Source organism: Phyllobates terribilis, unplaced genomic scaffold (assembly GCF_046119375.1).
Source record: "Phyllobates terribilis strain yellow unplaced genomic scaffold, ASM4611937v1 Scaffold_737__1_contigs__length_740118, whole genome shotgun sequence".
Classification (NCBI taxonomy): Eukaryota; Metazoa; Chordata; class Amphibia; order Anura; family Dendrobatidae; genus Phyllobates; species Phyllobates terribilis.
Window position 1 is genome coordinate 211,229 of NW_027363497.1, and position 13,650 is coordinate 224,878.

Below are 13,650 nucleotides of genomic sequence, written 5' to 3' on the forward strand. Positions count from 1 at the left end.
AAAGAAATTTTAAGCGCAGCAGAGTAACCAGCTCACATACCTGTTAGCTCAGGTGAGTTTAAAAGGCTGCTGTTGATAACAAGGGCATTTGCTAAATAGATGGTGTGTGTGCAACAATATACTGAAAGGTCAATTATATTGTGCAGCTTATCTCACCACCTGTAGTTATTTAGGTGAAAGCTCCAAAATGCTTGCCTAATATGTCTGTTTATCCAAAAGGAAGTATAGAGGGAGAGCTAGATAGATAGCATTGCATTACATTACATGGCAATGCAATGCACAGTTGCTGAAGTTGAACCAAAATGAGCTTGTCATCTGGCTTCTGCAACTTTTAACATGAAAAATCCAATGAGGAGAAGAAAAGCAAAGCCAAAGAGTCCATCCCAAAATCCGACAAACAAGCCAAATGAACAAAAAGCATTGAATTCAATTCTTTCTGATTTTAGAAACTGCATTAAAGAAGGGGTGCACCGGTCCTGGAGATACTGCAATACCAGGTCAATGCGTGGAGTGGACAGAGCAAGCTCTTTTTCCATCTCCCTGTTCTAAAAATCCATTTAATATATGGTCCCCAGATAGGGGACGTATCAGATATTAAACTGATAAGAACAGATACTACACTTGATCTTAGCCAAAAGGCCGAGAAGCGATAACCAGAATTGGTTTCCGACTACGGTGCCACCCAAGGATTCTGAAAAGTCCATTTGTGGAGATGGCCACCTGGACTCCCGTTAAGAAGACATGCTGTCAACCTCTAGATCCCTCACATGCCTGCACTTTTCGGCTTGCTGCTGCTGCAATCCACGCGTTTTAGATCTGCATAACTCCACCTCTTTTAGCACAGTACCCTCAACCCCCGGCTGTTCCCACCCGCCTCAACACCGTTGGAAGGGAGGAGAACCAATTAAGGCGGGGGGGGGGGTGGAACGAGCAGCTGTCTACCCTTAGCAGGAGGGTTGCTGATTAATTACCTCTCCTGCTGCTGCTGCTGCTGGCTGTCCAGCAGCAGACTGAAGGTGGCTGCTGCTGTGCGCAGGTATATAAAGGCTCAGAGCCTATTATGACACGCGCAGCCAGCGTTCCATTGCCACATTCCGTCTACTGCAGGCGGGATACCTGGATGGCTGAATGTCACTGAGAAGCTCACAGAGACCGCCATAAGCAACAGTTTAAAAGAATGTCACAGACTAATCAACCAAACTTTTTGGGTTGGTTTCTCTTTTATAGTCTGCAGGCATTAAATGAAAGAAGTCAGTGTTCCAGCAGAGGGAGACAACGTTTCAGAAAAGGCATTGTAGCAAACCAATAAAGAAATTTTAAGCGCAGCAGAGTAACCAGCTCACATACCTGTTAGCTCAGGTGAGTTTAAAAGGCTGCTGTTGATAACAAGGGCATTTGCTAAATAGATGGTGTGTGTGCAACAATATACTGAAAGGTCAATTATATTGTGCAGCTTATCTCACCACCTGTAGTTATTTAGGTGAAAGCTCCAAAATGCTTGCCTAATATGTCTGTTTATCCAAAAGGAAGTATAGAGGGAGAGCTAGATAGATAGCATTGCATTACATTACATGGCAATGCAATGCACAGTTGCTGAAGTTGAACCAAAATGAGCTTGTCATCTGGCTTCTGCAACTTTTAACATGAAAAATCCAATGAGGAGAAGAAAAGCAAAGCCAAAGAGTCCATCCCAAAATCCGACAAACAAGCCAAATGAACAAAAAGCATTGAATTCAATTCTTTCTGATTTTAGAAACTGCATTAAAGAAGGGGTGCACCGGTCCTGGAGATACTGCAATACCAGGTCAATGCGTGGAGTGGACAGAGCAAGCTCTTTTTCCATCTCCCTGTTCTAAAAATCCATTTAATATATGGTCCCCAGATAGGGGACGTATCAGATATTAAACTGATAAGAACAGATACTACACTTGATCTTAGCCAAAAGGCCGAGAAGCGATAACCAGAATTGGTTTCCGACTACGGTGCCACCCAAGGATTCTGAAAAGTCCATTTGTGGAGATGGCCACCTGGACTCCCGTTAAGAAGACATGCTGTCAACCTCTAGATCCCTCACATGCCTGCACTTTTCGGCTTGCTGCTGCTGCAATCCACGCGTTTTAGATCTGCATAACTCCACCTCTTTTAGCACAGTACCCTCAACCCCCGGCTGTTCCCACCCGCCTCAACACCGTTGGAAGGGAGGAGAACCAATTAAGGCGGGGGGGGGGGGGGTGGAACGAGCAGCTGTCTACCCTTAGCAGGAGGGTTGCTGATTAATTACCTCTCCTGCTGCTGCTGCTGCTGGCTGTCCAGCAGCAGACTGAAGGTGGCTGCTGCTGTGCGCAGGTATATAAAGGCTCAGAGCCTATTATGACACGTGCAGCCAGCGTTCCATTGCCACATTCCGTCTACTGCAGGCGGGATACCTGGATGGCTGAATGTCACTGAGAAGCTCACAGAGACCGCCATAAGCAACAGTTTAAAAGAATGCCACAGACTAATCAAGCAAACTTTTTGGGTTGGTTTCTCTTTTATAGTCTGCAGGCATTAAATGAAAGAGGTCAGTGTTCCAGCAGAGGGAGACAACGTTTCAGAAAAGGCATTGTAGCAAACCAAAAAAGAAATTTTAAGCGCAGCAGAGTAACCAGCGCACATACCTGTTAGCTCAGGTGAGTTTAAAAGGCTGCTGTTGATAACAAGGGCATTTGCTAAATAGATGGTGTGTGTGCAACAATATACTGAAAGGTCAATTATATTGTGCAGCTTATCTCACCACCTGTAGTTATTTAGGTGAAAGCTCCAAAATGCTTGCCTAATATGTCTGTTTATCCAAAAGGAAGTATAGAGGGAGAGCTAGATAGATAGCATTGCATTACATTACATGGCAATGCAATGCACAGTTGCTGAAGTTGAACCAAAATGAGCTTGTCATCTGGCTTCTGCAACTTTTAACATGAAAAATCCAATGAGGAGAAGAAAAGCAAAGCCAAAGAGTCCATCCCAAAATCCGACAAACAAGCCAAATGAACAAAAAGCATTGAATTCAATTCTTTCTGATTTTAGAAACTGCATTAAAGAAGGGGTGCACCGGTCCTGGAGATACTGCAATACCAGGTCAATGCGTGGAGTGGACAGAGCAAGCTCTTTTTCCATCTCCCTGTTCTAAAAATCCATTTAATATATGGTCCCCAGATAGGGGACGTATCAGATATTAAACTGATAAGAACAGATACTACACTTGATCTTAGCCAAAAGGCCGAGAAGCGATAACCAGAATTGGTTTCCGACTACGGTGCCACCCAAGGATTCTGAAAAGTCCATTTGTGGAGATGGCCACCTGGACTCCCGTTAAGAAGACATGCTGTCAACCTCTAGATCCCTCACATGCCTGCACTTTTCGGCTTGCTGCTGCTGCAATCCACGCGTTTTAGATCTGCATAACTCCACCTCTTTTAGCACAGTACCCTCAACCCCCGACTGCTCCCACCCGCCTCAACACCGTTGGAAGGGAGGAGAACCAATTAAGGCGGGGGGGGGGTGGAACGAGCAGCTGTCTACCCTTAGCAGGAGGGTTGCTGATTAATTACCTCTCCTGCTGCTGCTGCTGCTGGCTGTCCAGCAGCAGACTGAAGGTGGCTGCTGCTGTGCGCAGGTATATAAAGGCTCAGAGCCTATTATGACACGCGCAGCCAGCGTTCCATTGCCACATTCCGTCTACTGCAGGCGGGATACCTGGATGGCTGAATGTCACTGAGAAGCTCACAGAGACCGCCATAAGCAACAGTTTAAAAGAATGCCACAGACTAATCAACCAAACTTTTTGGGTTGGTTTCTCTTTTATAGTCTGCAGGCATTAAATGAAAGAAGTCAGTGTTCCAGCAGAGGGAGACAACGTTTCAGAAAAGGCATTGTAGCAAACCAAAAAAGAAATTTTAAGCGCAGCAGAGTAACCAGCTCACATACCTGTTAGCTCAGGTGAGTTTAAAAGGCTGCTGTTGATAACAAGGGCATTTGCTAAATAGATGGTGTGTGTGCAACAATATACTGAAAGGTCAATTATATTGTGCAGCTTATCTCACCACCTGTAGTTATTTAGGTGAAAGCTCCAAAATGCTTGCCTAATATGTCTGTTTATCCAAAAGGAAGTATAGAGGGAGAGCTAGATAGATAGCATTGCATTACATTACATGGCAATGCAATGCACAGTTGCTGAAGTTGAACCAAAATGAGCTTGTCATCTGGCTTCTGCAACTTTTAACATGAAAAATCCAATGAGGAGAAGAAAAGCAAAGCCAAAGAGTCCATCCCAAAATCCGACAAACAAGCCAAATGAACAAAAAGCATTGAATTCAATTCTTTCTGATTTTAGAAACTGCATTAAAGAAGGGGTGCACCGGTCCTGGAGATACTGCAATACCAGGTCAATGCGTGGAGTGGACAGAGCAAGCTCTTTTTCCATCTCCCTGTTCTAAAAATCCATTTAATATATGGTCCCCAGATAGGGGACGTATCAGATATTAAACTGATAAGAACAGATACTACACTTGATCTTAGCCAAAAGGCCGAGAAGCGATAACCAGAATTGGTTTCCGACTACGGTGCCACCCAAGGATTCTGAAAAGTCCATTTGTGGAGATGGCCACCTGGACTCCCGTTAAGAAGACATGCTGTCAACCTCTAGATCCCTCACATGCCTGCACTTTTCGGCTTGCTGCTGCTGCAATCCACGCGTTTTAGATCTGCATAACTCCACCTCTTTTAGCACAGTACCCTCAACCCCCGGCTGTTCCCACCCGCCTCAACACCGTTGGAAGGGAGGAGAACCAATTAAGGCGGGGGTGGGGGGTGGAACGAGCAGCTGTCTACCCTTAGCAGGAGGGTTGCTGATTAATTACCTCTCCTGCTGCTGCTGCTGCTGGCTGTCCAGCAGCAGACTGAAGGTGGCTGCTGCTGTGCGCAGGTATATAAAGGCTCAGAGCCTATTATGACACGCGCAGCCAGCGTTCCATTGCCACATTCCGTCTACTGCAGGCGGGATACCTGGATGGCTGAATGTCACTGAGAAGCTCACAGAGACTGCCATAAGCAACAGTTTAAAAGAATGCCACAGACTAATCAACCAAACTTTTTGGGTTGGTTTCTCTTTTATAGTCTGCAGGCATTAAATGAAAGAAGTCAGTGTTCCAGCAGAGGGAGACAACGTTTCAGAAAAGGCATTGTAGCAAACCAAAAAAGAAATTTTAAGCGCAGCAGAGTAACCAGCTCACATACCTGTTAGCTCAGGTGAGTTTAAAAGGCTGCTGTTGATAACAAGGGCATTTGCTAAATAGATGGTGTGTGTGCAACAATATACTGAAAGGTCAATTATATTGTGCAGCTTATCTCACCACCTGTAGTTATTTAGGTGAAAGCTCCAAAATGCTTGCCTAATATGTCTGTTTATCCAAATGAAAGTATAGAGGGAGAGCTAGATAGATAGCATTGCATTACATTACATGGCAATGCAATGCACAGTTGCTGAAGTTGAACCAAAATGAACTTGTCATCTGGCTTCTGCAACTTTTAACATGAAAAATCCAATGAGGAGAAGAAAAGCAAAGCCAGAGTCCATCCCAAAATCCGACAAACAAGCCAAATGAACAAAAAGCATTGAATTCAATTCTTTCTGATTTTAGAAACTGCATTAAAGAAGGGGTGCACCGGTCCTGGAGATACTGCAATACCAGGTCAATGCGTGGAGTGGACAGAGCAAGCTCTTTTTCCATCTCCCTGTTCTAAAAATCCATTTAATATATGGTCCCCAGATAGGGGACGTATCAGATATTAAACTGATAAGAACAGATACTACACTTGATCTTAGCCAAAAGGCCGAGAAGCGATAACCAGAATTGGTTTCCGACTACGGTGCCACCCAAGGATTCTGAAAAGTCCATTTGTGGAGATGGCCACCTGGACTCCCGTTAAGAAGACATGCTGTCAACCTCTAGATCCCTCACATGCCTGCACTTTTCGGCTTGCTGCTGCTGCAATCCACGCGTTTTAGATCTGCATAACTCCACCTCTTTTAGCACAGTACCCTCAACCCCCGGCTGTTCCCACCCGCCTCAACACCGTTGGAAGGGAGGAGAACCAATTAAGGCGGGGGGGGGGGGTGGAACGAGCAGCTGTCTACCCTTAGCAGGAGGGTTGCTGATTAATTACCTCTCCTGCTGCTGCTGCTGCTGGCTGTCCAGCAGCAGACTGAAGGTGGCTGCTGCTGTGCGCAGGTATATAAAGGCTCAGAGCCTATTATGACACGCGCAGCCAGCGTTCCATTGCCACATTCCGTCTACTGCAGGCGGGATACCTGGATGGCTGAATGTCACTGAGAAGCTCACAGAGACCGCCATAAGCAACAGTTTAAAAGAATGCCACAGACTAATCAACCAAACTTTTTGGGTTGGTTTCTCTTTTATAGTCTGCAGGCATTAAATGAAAGAAGTCAGTGTTCCAGCAGAGGGAGACAACGTTTCAGAAAAGGCATTGTAGCAAACCAAAAAAGAAATTTTAAGCGCAGCAGAGTAACCAGCTCACATACCTGTTAGCTCAGGTGAGTTTAAAAGGCTGCTGTTGATAACAAGGGCATTTGCTAAATAGATGGTGTGTGTGCAACAATATACTGAAAGGTCAATTATATTGTGCAGCTTATCTCACCACCTGTAGTTATTTAGGTGAAAGCTCCAAAATGCTTGCCTAATATGTCTGTTTATCCAAAAGGAAGTATAGAGGGAGAGCTAGATAGATAGCATTGCATTACATTACATGGCAATGCAATGCACAGTTGCTGAAGTTGAACCAAAATGAGCTTGTCATCTGGCTTCTGCAACTTTTAACATGAAAAATCCAATGAGGAGAAGAAAAGCAAAGCCAAAGAGTCCATCCCAAAATCCGACAAACAAGCCAAATGAACAAAAAGCATTGAATTCAATTCTTTCTGATTTTAGAAACTGCATTAAAGAAGGGGTGCACCGGTCCTGGAGATACTGCAATACCAGGTCAATGCGTGGAGTGGACAGAGCAAGCTCTTTTTCCATCTCCCTGTTCTAAAAATCCATTTAATATATGGTCCCCAGATAGGGGACGTATCAGATATTAAACTGATAAGAACAGATACTACACTTGATCTTAGCCAAAAGGCCGAGAAGCGATAACCAGAATTGGTTTCCGACTACGGTGCCACCCAAGGATTCTGAAAAGTCCATTTGTGGAGATGGCCACCTGGACTCCCGTTAAGAAGACATGCTGTCAACCTCTAGATCCCTCACATGCCTGCACTTTTCGGCTTGCTGCTGCTGCAATCCACGCGTTTTAGATCTGCATAACTCCACCTCTTTTAGCACAGTACCCTCAACCCCCGGCTGTTCCCACCCGCCTCAACACCGTTGGAAGGGAGGAGAACCAATTAAGGCGGGGGGGGGGGGGGGGTGGAACGAGCAGCTGTCTACCCTTAGCAGGAGGGTTGCTGATTAATTACCTCTCCTGCTGCTGCTGCTGCTGGCTGTCCAGCAGCAGACTGAAGGTGGCTGCTGCTGTGCGCAGGTATATAAAGGCTCAGAGCCTATTATGACACGCGCAGCCAGCGTTCCATTGCCACATTCCGTCTACTGCAGGCGGGATACCTGGATGGCTGAATGTCACTGAGAAGCTCACAGAGACCGCCATAAGCAACAGTTTAAAAGAATGCCACAGACTAATCAACCAAACTTTTTTGGTTGGTTTCTCTTTTATAGTCTGCAGGCATTAAATGAAAGAAGTCAGTGTTCCAGCAGAGGGAGACAACGTTTCAGAAAAGGCATTGTAGCAAACCAAAAAAGAAATTTTAAGCGCAGCAGAGTAACCAGCTCACATACCTGTTAGCTCAGGTGAGTTTAAAAGGCTGCTGTTGATAACAAGGGCATTTGCTAAATAGATGGTGTGTGTGCAACAATATACTGAAAGGTCAATTATATTGTGCAGCTTATCTCACCACCTGTAGTTATTTAGGTGAAAGCTCCAAAATGCTTGCCTAATATGTCTGTTTATCCAAAAGGAAGTATAGAGGGAGAGCTAGATAGATAGCATTGCATTACATTACATGGCAATGCAATGCACAGTTGCTGAAGTTGAACCAAAATGAGCTTGTCATCTGGCTTCTGCAACTTTTAACATGAAAAATCCAATGAGGAGAAGAAAAGCAAAGCCAAAGAGTCCATCCCAAAATCCGACAAACAAGCCAAATGAACAAAAAGCATTGAATTCAATTCTTTCTGATTTTAGAAACTGCATTAAAGAAGGGGTGCACCGGTCCTGGAGATACTGCAATACCAGGTCAATGCGTGGAGTGGACAGAGCAAGCTCTTTTTCCATCTCCCTGTTCTAAAAATCCATTTAATATATGGTCCCCAGATAGGGGACGTATCAGATATTAAACTGATAAGAACAGATACTACACTTGATCTTAGCCAAAAGGCCGAGAAGCGATAACCAGAATTGGTTTCCGACTACGGTGCCACCCAAGGATTCTGAAAAGTCCATTTGTGGAGATGGCCACCTGGACTCCCGTTAAGAAGACATGCTGTCAACCTCTAGATCCCTCACATGCCTGCACTTTTCGGCTTGCTGCTGCTGCAATCCACGCGTTTTAGATCTGCATAACTCCACCTCTTTTAGCACAGTACCCTCAACCCCCGGCTGTTCCCACCCGCCTCAACACCGTTGGAAGGGAGGAGAACCAATTAAGGCGGGGGGGGGGTGGAACGAGCAGCTGTCTACCCTTAGCAGGAGGGTTGCTGATTAATTACCTCTCCTGCTGCTGCTGCTGGCTGTCCAGCAGCAGACTGAAGGTGGCTGCTGCTGTGCGCAGGTATATAAAGGCTCAGAGCCTATTATGACACGTGCAGCCAGCGTTCCATTACCACATTCCGTCTACTGCAGGCGGGATACCTGGATGGCTGAATGTCACTGAGAAGCTCACAGAGACCGCCATAAGCAACAGTTTAAAAGAATGCCACAGACTAATCAACCAAACTTTTTGGGTTGGTTTCTCTTTTATAGTCTGCAGGCATTAAATGAAAGAAGTCAGTGTTCCAGCAGAGGGAGACAACGTTTCAGAAAAGGCATTGTAGCAAACCAAAAAAGAAATTTTAAGCGCAGCAGAGTAACCAGCTCACATACCTGTTAGCTCAGGTGAGTTTAAAAGGCTGCTGTTGATAACAAGGGCATTTGCTAAATAGATGGTGTGTGTGCAACAATATACTGAAAGGTCAATTATATTGTGCAGCTTATCTCACCACCTGTAGTTATTTAGGTGAAAGCTCCAAAATGCTTGCCTAATATGTCTGTTTATCCAAAAGGAAGTATAGAGGGAGAGCTAGATAGATAGCATTGCATTACATTACATGGCAATGCAATGCACAGTTGCTGAAGTTGAACCAAAATGAGCTTGTCATCTGGCTTCTGCAACTTTTAACATGAAAAATCCAATGAGGAGAAGAAAAGCAAAGCCAAAGAGTCCATCCCAAAATCCGACAAACAAGCCAAATGAACAAAAAGCATTGAATTCAATTCTTTCTGATTTTAGAAACTGCATTAAAGAAGGGGTGCACCGGTCCTGGAGATACTGCAATACCAGGTCAATGCGTGGAGTGGACAGAGCAAGCTCTTTTTCCATCTCCCTGTTCTAAAAATCCATTTAATATATAGTCCCCAGATAGGGGACGTATCAGATATTAAACTGATAAGAACAGATACTACACTTGATCTTAGCCAAAAGGCCGAGAAGCGATAACCAGAATTGGTTTCCGACTACGGTGCCACCCAAGGATTCTGAAAAGTCCATTTGTGGAGATGGCCACCTGGACTCCCGTTAAGAAGACATGCTGTCAACCTCTAGATCCCTCACATGCCTGCACTTTTCGGCTTGCTGCTGCTGCAATCCACGCGTTTTAGATCTGCATAACTCCACCTCTTTTAGCACAGTACCCTCAACCCCCGGCTGTTCCCACCCGCCTCAACACCGTTGGAAGGGAGGAGAACCAATTAAGGCGGGGGGGGGTGGAACGAGCAGCTGTCTACCCTTAGCAGGAGGGTTGCTGATTAATTACCTCTCCTGCTGCTGCTGCTGCTGGCTGTCCAGCAGCAGACTGAAGGTGGCTGCTGCTGTGCGCAGGTATATAAAGGCTCAGAGCCTATTATGACACGCGCAGCCAGCGTTCCATTGCCACATTCCGTCTACTGCAGGCGGGATACCTGGATGGCTGAATGTCACTGAGAAGCTCACAGAGACCGCCATAAGCAACAGTTTAAAAGAATGCCACAGACTAATCAACCAAACTTTTTGGGTTGGTTTCTCTTTTATAGTCTGCAGGCATTAAATGAAAGAAGTTAGTGTTCCAGCAGAGGGAGACAACGTTTCAGAAAAGGCATTGTAGCAAACCAAAAAAGAAATTTTAAGCGCAGCAGAGTAACCAGCTCACATACCTGTTAGCTCAGGTGAGTTTAAAAGGCTGCTGTTGATAACAAGGGCATTTGCTAAATAGATGGTGTGTGTGCAACAATATACTGAAAGGTCAATTATATTGTGCAGCTTATCTCACCACCTGTAGTTATTTAGGTGAAAGCTCCAAAATGCTTGCCTAATATGTCTGTTATCCAAAAGGAAGTATAGAGGGAGAGCTAGATAGATAGCATTGCATTACATTACATGGCAATGCAATGCACAGTTGCTGAAGTTGAACCAAAATGAGCTTGTCATCTGGCTTCTGCAACTTTTAACATGAAAAATCCAATGAGGAGAAGAAAAGCAAAGCCAAAGAGTCCATCCCAAAATCCGACAAACAAGCCAAATGAACAAAAAGCATTGAATTCAATTCTTTCTGATTTTAGAAACTGCATTAAAGAAGGGGTGCACCGGTCCTGGAGATACTGCAATACCAGGTCAATGCGTGGAGTGGACAGAGCAAGCTCTTTTTCCATCTCCCTGTTCTAAAAATCCATTTAATATATGGTCCCCAGATAGGGGACGTATCAGATATTAAACTGATAAGAACAGATTTTTTTTTTTTTTTTTTTTTAAACCATTCAGGTTAGTTTTATAGCAAATCAGTAGGATATACCAAAACTGTTGCAAAAAACTTCTCATCATCATGGCCATATTTATTAAGCATAAAGTAACCTAATATTACAGAAAGAAGAACATCTTATTAATATAAACCAAAAGATCACTGAAATTTTACAATATGCCTCCACTTTTTAAATTTCCATATTCCCTCGGCATCTGTTCCACCACCGCTACTACTATCCATCTTGTAAATCAAAAATAGCCTAGAAAGAATAATCCTAATACATTCATTTACTGTAATTGATTTCCTTTTAAATACACAAAGATTCCTCACATCCCACAAACTTTCTAACACACAAGCCATAATTAACCACAAAACTCTCTCCTTTACACGTCCACTTGCACCAATACCAAACATAACCACACGCCAATCCACAAAAGTCACTCCCGCCAAGCTCCTACACAACCCCCCTACACATTTCCACACGTCTTGCGCAAAATCACAATTCCACATCAGATGCATAACCGTCTCACAACCATTACATCCATCTCTTGGACAAACATCCGACCTAATCAAACCTCTCTTCTTTTGAACGTCTCTCACTGGAAGAATATTGTGAAACGCCATCCACACTACATCCTTCTGTTTGTTGGACATCCCATACATACCCAACTTTCTCCAAGCATCCGCAACCTCATTCCCTCTCAAACCAACAATATTAGACTCGACCTCATTTGCACACAATTTCCTATACACCCTCTTAGTCATTCTAAACTCATCCACCGGCACACTCAGCAAATCATACTTCTTGACAAACTTCTCAATCACCTCATACCACACCGGACACTTAAAAGACACAGGCACTCTCGCATCCCTCTTTCTCCAACCTAACCCATACAACATCCATCCTGCAGAATAACTTGCCATACATGCACCCTTATTACCTTTACCCAACAATACCACAATCGTCTTAATATAATGGAGCCCTAAAAAAACCTCAACATTAGGAAATCCCAAACCACCATGCTGGCAGGCCTTATAAAGGCTTTCCCTCTTCAGCTTCTCCATCTTGCTGCACCAGAAAAAAGAAAAAATCATTTTCTCAACTCTCTTCACTTTCCTAAAAGGGGATGGAAAAATTATGGCCACAAAAAGCAGAATGGGTAAGATCACTGCTTTGATAACTAGAACTTTGCCCCGCAAAGAAGGATCTCTCATTCTCCAAAAATTCAATTTTCGCTCAACACGCATACCACACTCGTCCCAACTCTCATTTCCTTTCAGATCATCATTGAAAAATACCCCTAAAATCTTAATTGCACTCTCCTTATACTTAACACCTTCCATACGAATACTGTCATCTCCAAAGCATTTGAAACTACACTTAGTCCAGTTAACTCTAAAACCTGATGCACCACAGAAAAAATCCAAAAGCAACCTCACCCTACTCATTGAAGCCATACTTTCACTCACCATCACAACATCATCCATGTAACCTAACACCTTCACATGCTTACCACCACTCCCAGGCACTAACAATCCTCTCATCATTTTCTCACGTCTCACTAAACACAGCAAAGGCTCAATCACACATACAAACAAGACAGGGGACATAGGGCACCCCTGTCTTACACCAGACCTAATCATCACTTTGTCAGACAACCATCCATTCACTAAAAACTCACTTGACACATAATCATATAAAGACTTAACTCCATTCAGAAAAACCCTAGGGAAACCCATCCTCTCCAATACTTTAAACAGAAACACATGCGAAACTCTATCAAAAGCCTTTTCGAAATCAATTGCTAACACCATACACTTCTGCTTTCTAGTCTTACAATCCCCAAGCATATCCCTTAACAATAACAAATTATCACTTATACTCCGACCAGGCACGGCACACACTTGGTCATCCTCCACAACCCTACCAATCACCTCACGCATACGATTTGCTAACAATTTACTGTAGACCTTATAATCAGCGTTAAGCAATGATATGGGTCTCCAGTTCTCCAAACGCTTTTTCTCACCCTTCTTAAACACAAGAACCACTATACCCTCTTTCATACTGTCACACAAAACACCATTCATCCACATATACCTACAAACCTCAGTCAAGTCCTTACCCAAAAACTCCCAAGCTTTCACATACAGCTCCACAGGCAACCCATCCTTCCCAGGCGTCTTATTCTTTTTAGCACTCATAACAACATTCCTCACCTCATCCAAAATAACATCCTCACACAAAGCATCACATTCATCCGAACCAAGTCTCTTCTCCATACCACTCAATACATGCGACACAAGTCCAGGATCAATCCATTTCTCATCGTACAACTTACTATAGAAGCCATTCACCTCATTCAACACATTCTTCCCAACCACACTAGATCCATCTTCACCTACCACTTCACTCAAATCCAACTTCCTTCCATTCATTTTTTTAAAAAAGTACCTGGTGCACTTTTCATTCTTTTCCAAATGCTCTAACTTGGTACGGTAAATAATCTCTTTACCTTTTTCATCCAGAAGACATTTTAACTCATTCTTAGCAACCTCAAGCTGATCA

General features: G+C 44.0%; 8 non-coding genes and 1 pseudogene across 8 annotated transcripts; all 9 read right to left on the minus strand.

Moving 5' to 3' along the window:
* Positions 1 to 460: 460 nt before the first annotated feature.
* On the minus strand, positions 461 to 651 carry LOC141238078 (U2 spliceosomal RNA). The gene has a single exon (XR_012303573.1). It is a non-coding gene; the product is annotated as a U2 spliceosomal RNA (small nuclear RNA).
* Positions 652 to 1,767: 1,116 nt separating this feature from the next.
* Positions 1,768 to 1,958, minus strand: LOC141238079 (U2 spliceosomal RNA). Its single transcript, XR_012303574.1, has one exon. It is a non-coding gene; the product is annotated as a U2 spliceosomal RNA (small nuclear RNA).
* Positions 1,959 to 3,077: 1,119 nt separating this feature from the next.
* LOC141238080 (U2 spliceosomal RNA) lies at positions 3,078 to 3,268 on the minus strand. Its single transcript, XR_012303575.1, has one exon. It is a non-coding gene; the product is annotated as a U2 spliceosomal RNA (small nuclear RNA).
* A 1,115-nt stretch (positions 3,269 to 4,383) lies between these two features.
* Positions 4,384 to 4,574, minus strand: LOC141238081 (U2 spliceosomal RNA). Its single transcript, XR_012303576.1, has one exon. It is a non-coding gene; the product is annotated as a U2 spliceosomal RNA (small nuclear RNA).
* Positions 4,575 to 5,689: 1,115 nt separating this feature from the next.
* Positions 5,690 to 5,880, minus strand: LOC141238082 (U2 spliceosomal RNA). Its single transcript, XR_012303577.1, has one exon. It is a non-coding gene; the product is annotated as a U2 spliceosomal RNA (small nuclear RNA).
* A 1,117-nt stretch (positions 5,881 to 6,997) lies between these two features.
* LOC141238083 (U2 spliceosomal RNA) lies at positions 6,998 to 7,188 on the minus strand. The gene has a single exon (XR_012303578.1). It is a non-coding gene; the product is annotated as a U2 spliceosomal RNA (small nuclear RNA).
* A 1,121-nt stretch (positions 7,189 to 8,309) lies between these two features.
* Positions 8,310 to 8,500, minus strand: LOC141238084 (U2 spliceosomal RNA). Its single transcript, XR_012303579.1, has one exon. It is a non-coding gene; the product is annotated as a U2 spliceosomal RNA (small nuclear RNA).
* A 1,112-nt stretch (positions 8,501 to 9,612) lies between these two features.
* Positions 9,613 to 9,803, minus strand: LOC141238218 (U2 spliceosomal RNA). The gene has a single exon (XR_012303711.1). It is a non-coding gene; the product is annotated as a U2 spliceosomal RNA (small nuclear RNA).
* Positions 9,804 to 10,916: 1,113 nt separating this feature from the next.
* LOC141237964 (U2 spliceosomal RNA) lies at positions 10,917 to 11,097 on the minus strand (annotated as a pseudogene).
* Between the last annotated feature and the right edge of the window lie 2,553 nt (positions 11,098 to 13,650).